Raw genomic sequence first — 10,537 nt, 5'->3', positions numbered from 1 at the left:
TCAGAGAAATTAGGGCCAGGGGTTGGAGGTTTCAGGTCTTCTCATCCATGTGAACACTGTACAAAAGACCAAAGATGTATCAGCCGAACCAATAAATGAAATGCTTGGATCAACTGTTGCTTGCAAGGACTAAAATATTGAAAGGGCCCTTTTTCCAAACTAAATTCAGAAAGACAGTGGCTAGAGAGGGAGAGAAAAAAAGTAGTGAGAAAAAAAAAATAAAAACTCCCTTAAGCTCAATCACACCAGTTAAACTAGTCAGGAACAGCACAGCATCAAGTACTATCTAACTGTGGAAATGCCACCATATATTGAGACTGCAGACAGTCTACTGTATGTGCTGCTGACATTTCAGACACTCTTTAAAAGGTCAATATACAGCCTGAAAGGTACAAATATAATGAATAAAAGGCAGGGTGTAAGGTCAGTGGGGTTAAAGTAGGCAGGAACAGGAAGCGGAAGAGCACAAAATGCTGATCATTACAACGCATGGCAACACAACAAATGCTTCTGCACGTCATTTATCACCTTAGACTTGTGCAGCTTCATAGACTTTGAATAAATTGTTTGAGGAAGTCTACAAATTTCACATTTTGGTTTATAAATAACTAATCGCCCACAGATCCTTAAAGATACAGTGAGCTATTTCTGAGTAACGCTGCTAAAAAGTTGATCAGACTGAGCACCAAAACACACTTGTAGCCAATCACCAGGGGGCCTGTTGCATAACATATTTGTGAATCTGGAGGCGGAGCTATCAAGATAGAGGCATGTTTTTTTGGTCATTTCAAATATCAACAGTTTCTAAGTGTTGAATTCATGGTTACAAGTTGTACTGAGCACTCCAGCCTCGATTCACTCAGTATACTCAGAGCACTCCCAAACTGCAGGGGGCAACCATACAACAGGAGGTGGAACCAACTTCTCGGAAGTGCTCTTGGGACCATATTTACCGGCGCACCCACAGGGAGTGCATGGCATTGAAATGTTTGGTAAGAGCTCAGTTGGTCCTCTCACCCGTTCCTGGAAAAAGATACCCTAACCAATGAGCTTACTGCACCTTTAAAGTAAATTCAAAGTTCTATTGTTTAGAACTGTTTCTTCAACTAGGCACTTTAGAAGAAGAGTCATAAGAAAAATGACTGAGAAAAAAATGAAAAATTCAAATTGTATTTACAGTTTATATACATACTTTTTTTCTAAAAGTAATGGACATTTTTACAACAGTCATTTCTACCACATTTCAAATTATTCACTTTTAGCATTCTACATGATTTGACACAATTAAAGGTTGGTTGGAAACAAATAAATAAATATAGCTCAACGACTTTTGTATTCAAGTATGAACTTTTGGTTGCACTTTATTTTACAGTACGTGTACTTACATGTACTTACAGTGTATTTATCTAAGAAAGTTCTCGTAATACAAGGCAACTGCTTGGGGTAGGGTTAGGTTTAGGGGTAGGTTCAGGGTTAGTACCTAGTTATCACATACTTATTGTAATTACTATAATAAGTACATAGTATGTACACGAGGAATTGGACTGTAAAATAAAGTGCTACCGAACTTTTTATTAATATTTTAAAAATAAGAAAATATCTTTATAAGGCGTGAAATTGAAGGTGTGGTGGAAATGACAATCAGTTATAATTGAAAACAAACTGATTTCAGTTACCCACAAATCCTTAATTTATGATAGCTTAATTATTTTTTTAGATTATCATATTTTTAAAATGTAATTCATGTTTATCTGATGGTTTTTCACATTTTAAGACTAAATTTAGCTCTGGGACGAGGGTAAAACAAAGCCTATTTGAAAAGTAGCATAAACAAAATAATGAAGGCATTGCAAAATGTTTCCAAATTGATTTTTTTTTTGACCTTCAAAAAAATAACAAATAAACAAAAAATAAAACACTCTCACACTGTCATTGTCTGGGAATAACTGCTGTGTTTGCTAACAGGTGTGACTCAACCATCCTATTCATACATCAGCAAATAAAAAAGATTAACAAAATGTAGGTTTAAGTTCTCAAATGTCAAGGGAGTTAGAACACAAAGTTACTTTTTTTTTTTAAATATCAACTAAAGCAACTATTCAAGACTGACAGCTGCATTCTGCTGCTGTGAAGCCAGTAACTGTTCTCTTATGCAGATTGGCTGGCCACAGCTCAAACCAACCTCCAGTTAGTCCTGTATGCTTTAGATGTATTTAATCACATTAGATTTAAAATGAACATAACCCTGCACAGCCCATGATATGTAGGTCACCGAGAGGTCTGTGTGTGGCAGATCTAGGCTGAGCATCCAGCTCTAATTGGATTGGAGGCTTTAGGTTAAACTACCGGCACCATCAAGCTCAAGGTAAATGACTCCCATAATCTCCCACCGGTGAACAGCCCCCGTGTCAGTCAGTGACCTCAACGAATATTGTGACTCCTTGAGCTCCCCGCATGTGATTACAGTTTATTAGACTGTTGGCCTAATCATGACCTACAGCTCAAAGAATCTGTCACATCGGTGTGCTTCACGCACAGAACTACCGGTTCTGCATGAAAGTGTTTGTCACAACATATTTCTACAGAACCTTCCCACTCCCCCGACTTTTCAGATCTACACACCCTCCAAAAGCCATTTACAATGATACATAAACTGATACAAACACACACTCAAATACCTTGTCGTTTTTCGCATGCCACATTAAAGCTGATGGCTGGCAGTTTCAAGGGCATTATCAGATGCAGTGAATGGGCTGTAATGAGCATCAGGCTGATCCGGAGGAGACAAGTCATTTGTCTGAGTGACAGGTACAAGCATCCCCTACAAACCAATCAGCACTTCAATAAAAAGCCCATGTTTCATTGTATAACAAAAAACCCAGTATGTACTCAAGACTATTCCATTAACGAGAGGAAGTCACAAAACAAACTTGTGTAACATGAGATTTCAATTGAGGTGCAAGGAACATTACTGTTAACACTTTTCGAGGTAATGAGGTGTCAAAGATTATATGAATTAAAAATGGTTCTTTTTGAGAGAGACTCAAAAAAGTAGCCCTCAGACAGGAGAGACATATAGACACTAAAATTGACTATATACAGTAAGATGGGTTACTGAAACTGGTCCAAGATCGCCTTAAGGTGGGGAGGATGTGGTCATACCATTGTTAATCCTCACTAAGAGAATAATTTTATCAAAACACAGATGAAACACTCCTGTGGTCAGGGGCACAGCTGATATTTTTTTTACTGGGGGTGGAACAAGCAGTCAGCAGTCCAATTTTTTCAGTCCGGAAAAATACCAGCTCAGATGAGAGTATATGATCAGTATGATTACCGTTACAAGCACAACTGAGGCAGCTACCAGCTCCTCATAAGGGTCAGTTGTCATAGCACATACACACACAAAGAATTTAAACATTGGTGGTAGCATAGATATATATGGTGGCAGCACCATCGTCACGTGTGTTTAATGTGTGTTTAATGTGCGTCACGTGTGGTGACCAGTAGATTATTATTGTGCATCAGTTGCAGACCTGCCTCGACCCGATTCTGAAGCAGTAGTGGCAATAATTAAAGGTGCACTAAGCAATTTTTACCAAATTATGTTGATATTTGAAAGCACAAAAACAAACATGCACATACACCAACAGGACCTGCTACAATGGCCAAGAGAGCTCAACTGCACATGAAAAAATTAAACACAAAAACCATCTTCATCAATTTAACAACATGCACTACAAATGCTCATAACACAAGCAGATAAAGAAATGCAGCGCAAAGACAGAAATGCGCTGCAAATGCTCACAGCACAAAGAAACACACTGCAAAAACAGAAACGTGCAGCAAATACTTACAATACAAAACAATTAAGAAACGCATAGACTGAGTATTTGCAGCGCAGTTCTTTATTTGATTGTATTGTGAGCATTTGCTGCTTGTTTTTGTATTTGTGTTATGAGTATTTGCAGCACACGTGCTGCCAAACTGATGATGTTTTCTTAATTTGCTGATGCTTTTTCTATTTGCATGTGTTTTGTGACATTGCAGTGTGTTGAACTCTCTCAGCCACTGTATCTCACCCCTATTTTAAAATCTTTGGGGGTCATGTCCTCCCCATCCCTAATGCCATCTGCGCGCCTACCTGTGGTGTCCCTGCTAGTAGCTTTTATTTGAGTTTAGGTTGGCAGACATTTGTTGACTGGTGAGAGTTACTGTTGTCAAAGCAATGGATTTGGGGGTGAGCCAGACACCCAACCAGGGAGCCATCTTAAGCTGAATAGCCCTGAATAAAGCAAATCTATCAAAGTACTGACTGTAAAATTACATTTAATGGGGTCTGAAGATATATTACTGTACAAAACAAATCTGCTATTATGTGTATAAGTGGCACTGGAATGTTTACCTCAACTCCATTCCAGTGATCTACAGGATTGAACGGAGATTTTAAGGCATCATACATGCACTCAAAAACATTCAGAAAATATAGACAACTTTTTAAGCTACCTTACAGATGTTATGCATCAAAGAAACAAGTTTTTTTTTTTTTTTTTTACTTTTTGGTTTTTGAAACCATTTTTTCATTAACTCTATATCATCACTGTTGAAACGTATTGTGCTCATAAAATGTATTCCAGGGAAGCCATGGAAGAACGAGCAGTTCATTCATCAATTCATACTACCTTACCTTCACACTGTGGAGATACGTACAAACCAGATGACAGAGGACAACCAACATCAAGCACAGGGATTAAAAGGGGTGGGGCTTCATAGGACCTTATACCTCACCGTAACCACATTCTAACATTTTCTGCATGTATTCTTCATTGAAAAGGTTATCCATGAATGCACTGCAATGAACTCATTTGAAAACTACACAGTGTGTGTTGTAGCATGGTTGGAACAAAACTCTGCAGGGCTCCGGCCCTCCAGGAACTGAGTTTGACACCCCTGCTCTATTGGAATGAGTTGTATCTCTCATGCAGTGCACTATTTGCATGCTTTGAAGAGTTGCTAATATGTAAACCTAAAAAAAAAAATGCAAGAATACATCATGTTTAAATGGCCCCTTAGAGTGTCATGAAAATGGCAATGAGAACATGAAAATAGCAAAGAAATTACTTGCTAAGGTATTTCTTTTTGTGTTTATCTCAAATTAAATTCAGTGGGGCTTATGGACTGTCAAGTCTCACTCTCCCAATCCACTTACTTTATACACTACAGACATTCAAATCTGGCTCTACATCTGGAGCAGCCGATCTAGTGGTGTGTGTGGGCTAAACTGTGAGTAGACCCTGATTAAAAGGCTGGCAAGTCACTGGACTTCACAGAGAGATAGAGCTCTGCTGGTATGGAAGACTCCTGCTGTGTTCACCGGTTTAAACACAAAGAGAATTTATCCATGTCTGTCTTCTATTCACTGGAAGAAAGAAAGGAAGGAAGGAAGTACAACACCCGTCACTCTAGCGGCACCCTTTCCAAAGGTACACTGAATGTTAGCATTCTATCTGGGTAACAGCAATTATCGCAGACACAACCAATTCTTTGTTTATCTAATATGCTGTAATAAGATGTTTCTTAATATATATATATATATATATATATATATATATATATATATATATATATATATATATATATATATATATATATATATATATATATATATATAATTATTTTTATTCTTTTTTTATAATTTAAGAAATGGAAGAGAAACGGACAACAGAACACTGCTTGAAAAAAAATAAAAATTGTTTCATTTGTCCTGGCAAGTGCAGACATACATATTCACTGTGACACTGATATTCAGAATGGCTGCAATCTGTTACAATAATTTGTTTATTATTACACTTTTCAAAGATAAAGGTATTTCATCTAATACTGTGTATACTCATTCAGTAAGATTCCCATTTCACATTGTTTCCTCATTGTGCATCTGCTGTTGTCTCATTGCTTTCCTTAAAATTGAGAATGAAGCACTTTTTTATTATTATAGGCCCAATCTTTTATCAATTCCATTCTCCGTGTTGCTTGTTATTTGTGGTAGTCTACTTATGGCTCTTATATGCAATTCTACCTCCGAATTTCATTTGGGGTGATAAATAAGGTTCTGATTATTCTCTGCCTGCTTAAAGGGGGGGTGAAATGCTCGTTTTCACTCAATATCCTGTTAATCTTGAGTACATATAGAGTAGTACTGCATCCTTCATAACTCCAAAAAGTATTTAGTTTTATTATATTCATAAGAGAAAGATAGTCTGTACCGATTTTTCCCGGAAAAACACGACCGGCTGGAGGCGTGACTTGTGGGCGGAGCTAAAGAATCACGAGCGCGAATAGGCTTTTGCGTTTGAGAGCATATGGAAGCTGTGACATTACCGTGAGGGAAAACCCATCATCCAAAACAAACCATGGCTTACAGTGAGATTCAGCCGTTTATTTATGATCCAGAATCAGATCCAGAGGCTGAAACTGAACGAAAGCAGCAGCAGCAACGACTCGCTCCGAGCGGGGCTCGAACCTGGGTCTCTGGCATGGGAGGGACGCACTAACAAGGAGGCAGAGATATTTGAAGCAGTTTTACTCACCGCCTGCGGTTCCAACACACGATCTTGACCCTTTTTCATTGGGATTGCATCATCCTTAAGAAATAAACGATGTGCAAATCCGTCGTCAAACTGGGCCTTGTGAACAATCATCTTCGAAATGCAGGGAACAAACAAAAACACTTGCACAACTCCGTAGATGCTCTGTAAAAATAAACTCCATCCACTGGCCCCTTAATACTTTTTTTTTTTTTGGTAATCTATGCAGGGTTGTCTTGCCCTGGCAACCAAAAACACACTTCTTTTGTGACTTTTCGCGACGCTCTCGCTCTGATCAGTGAATCGCTCTGATCAGTGAAATGTCTGTGCTGCTCAGCCTCACTATACGGGAGCGCGCACTCTTCCGGCAGAAGTGCCTTAGGACCCATATGAGGAAATTCCACTCCATCTAACGTCACACAGAGCCATACTCGAAAAAAAACTTTCCGAAACTTGTGACAAACCGAAAGGAGTATTTTGGGAAAAAATACTCCATTAAAAGGTACAACTTAATTTTTGAAACTTTGTCCATGTTTAGCATGGGAATCCAACTCTTTATCAGTATAAAAAACTCAGTATGGATGAAATAGCATTTCACCCCCCCTTTAACTGTAATAGTCTGAACAATGTGGCCCCTTCCCCAAATGAGTTCCCTACTCGTGGATTTATCACTGGCTTTGTTGTGTTGGCTTATTTGTGCTGCACAAAGACTGAATCGAATCAGATTTTTAAAAATAATAATGCTGCAATAACAGATTGTTGTTTAATGGAAGGAAAGATTTTGAAAGGAGAGTGATGAAGGAATGTTATGATCATTCTAGCATACTTCCCACCGCTACTCCTGGCAGTGGTGCACAGGAAGTTTATTTCTATGCAGTGCTGCCCTGGGGACTATACTGAGATTGAGTGAGAGTGAGCGTGCAAGAGTGTGTGTGCATAGATACACGTGTGACAGGTTTCTCTTCCTCACTGACACTTCCATAGCAGACATGGTTGGCCATACTAAAGCAAACTCAACAAGATCTGAATGTCACTAGATACTAGTGTAAAGGTGGATCTGGAATTTCCTGGAACACAAGGGAATTATAAAGACAAGCTGCTGTAACTCAGAGACTTTGAAAATCACCCGACATTAACTTGTTACATCTCATCTCAGGTGGGTTTTGAGAGATATCTACTCAATCTGCCTGAATCCCCCAACAACAAGATCTACTGCTGATAAGGGAACACAATAAGCTTGGCCCGTAATATGTGGGCTTTGGGTTGTCAAATACCATGAGTGTTGGAATGAAAAACAGTGTTCTTGAAGTTATCCATTGCGACATATAATGGGACTCGCAACTGCTAGAGGGTTCTAATACATGATACCATAAACCTGTAATTGTTTCTCAAGGTTAAAGGTACAGGTTGTAGGACCTGCCACTAGAGGGCGCACTACCAAATCAATAACAATCATGTGGTTTGATGACGCTAAGAAGGAGCGTGGAATGATGGGATTTGTATTCTTCTACCCAACTGCTGACGGCCATCAATCAGACAGAAAGATAAATCATGGGTTTAACGCGAGTTCAACGATTTGCACAAGTAGATTACATACAAAGTCAATGCAAAGACGCGATCAGACTATGAATCAGACACGTCCTCGCGCGGGTCTTGAGACGCGATGCCCCGCGTTTGGCGTGTATGCCCCATAATACTAATCTTGTGGATCGTTGTAATAGCATACGTTTTCTGTAAAGATACGAATCAAAACACCTCACCTGTCGAGTAAAACACAAGCGAGATCAGCATCTCTTTCTAGTTGAAGTTTGTTGCAAAGCTACTTCCGCATTTGTCCGCGACACTGTTGTCATGTGGTTTCTACGTCAGTAAAGGTGGTAACAAAGGGTAACTGACATCATTGACAAACGACTGTTTAGAATGGGAATTTTCTCATGATTTACAAGTAGTTGAAAACATTAGAGATATTGTTAGTAATCAGCTGGGCAAAATATATAATACTAGCCTAGTGGTTTTGGGATATTGTACTGCAAATATCTTACAAAGTGTACCTTTAAGTTACATTAGTGAAATTTTGGTGATATTCTGCAGACAAAAAAAAAGTCCCCTTATCTATAGTCAATAATGTTCTGTTGTATGAAGCACAGCTCAAACAGAAATCCCTTTCAAACCATACAGCTTTCCGTTTGTCAGCTCTGTGAATTAATGTGGCCAACTTGAAACTAAATCACTGTGGGGAATTCATTCATCCTTTCAAAATTAATTTGTGGGGTGACAAGGTACATAATTATTAAAACATGCATCATGTATACATTACAGTTTCATGTAGTTATTCTATATTGATTCTCTGTTTCTAATGAAATGCTTAGTCTCATTCTAAATACACATGAGCTTAGCTATTTATAGAACTGAAAACCACATGCAACCACAGAATATCATAAAATTAAGGTGGGCTACTATTTTGTTTTGCTTATACTATTTTGGTCAGAAAATCTACCCACATTTATTAAAATATTTGCATTTATGTTAACATCCAACGCACATCACAATGTTTCTCACAGCATCCATGCTGGACTCCATGCTGGAAAAATAATAAAAATGATATATTCCTCCATTCCACCAAGTAAACTAACACGTCAACTGAGACAGGCATTAAATTACTACATGCCTGTCATGAAACAATTATTTGCTTTATTTATTTATAAAAATAAAAAATATATATTAGAAATTTGTCTGTAATTGTTTTAATTTGGTTTATTTGTATAGCGCTTTTTACAATACAAATCATTACAAAGCAACTGGGTGGTGGGAGAAAAACAATAAAACCACAGACTATCATATTTAAGTGCTGAAACTTAATCATTTTGCCATGTGAAACAATTACCATCTAAATGGGGCTTAAAAATTCAAGTGCACTATATAAATAAATAAATAAAAAGCATCAATCAACAGCATATATTTAATGTCCTCAGTAACACTTGCTGACTGTGAAATCAGTGTCATTATGACAGAAAATGTGTGAAAGGGATGAAGGTGGACATGTTGTCTGGTTTGTTTGCAAACATGCTGAAATCACAAATGATGTTTTAACATGATAACACCCACCGAAACATTTGGTAACAACATTCAAATGTGTTCTCTGAATTTAATTTGAGTCAATCAGAAACTGCAGTCAGAAACACAGATGGTAAATAACTCTATGGCTCTGGTACTAAATGAGGTGTCATTAAATACAATTTGACAAATCAACTGCCTCATTAAATATCCTATCAAATCAAAAACTCAGCACTGTAGTTTTTATTAATTGTTAAAATTGGCTAACTATGTTACTGAAATGACATTCATTTTGTTTCAAAATGTTTCAATGTTTTGAATGATTCAAACATTCCTATAAAATAGTTTATGAATTTCATGATTGAAAAGTGAACATTAATGTTACAGTATTAACTGTGGTCTTTGCAACCAATAACAGATATTCAAAAGTTACTTTTGATTGAGGATTTCCTTCTGTTTATGGTTATTTGATAAAAAAATGTATAGTGATTACACTATTTTTCAAGGATAACACAATAAAGTTTAAATCAAAACGTATTTCCATTGTGGTCCTTGATGTAAAGCGCAAACTTCACTCCCGGTAACAGGGAAACTGGCACTGTATTATAAATACAAAAATGACAAAAAAATTCATATTTACAAATATTTACAATCAAAAAATAATCCCATACATAATACAAGTTCATCAACAAAACAACCTTCTTAAGAAACAACTATTAACTTTTAAACTAAAACAAACCATATTCAAAAATACCTTTAATGTCCAGAGTTAACATATTCCACAAAAGTGCCCCAGAATATCTAAAAGACCCACGACCATACATTGTTTTTTAAAAAAAAACTTAATATAATATCCATGAGACTTTGCCTAGTTATATAACAATGTTGCTCATTTAGCC

This window comes from Carassius auratus, unplaced genomic scaffold (assembly GCF_003368295.1).
Source record: "Carassius auratus strain Wakin unplaced genomic scaffold, ASM336829v1 scaf_tig00037925, whole genome shotgun sequence".
Taxonomy (NCBI): domain Eukaryota; kingdom Metazoa; phylum Chordata; class Actinopteri; order Cypriniformes; family Cyprinidae; genus Carassius; species Carassius auratus.
Note: the sequence above shows the minus strand (reverse complement) of the source record.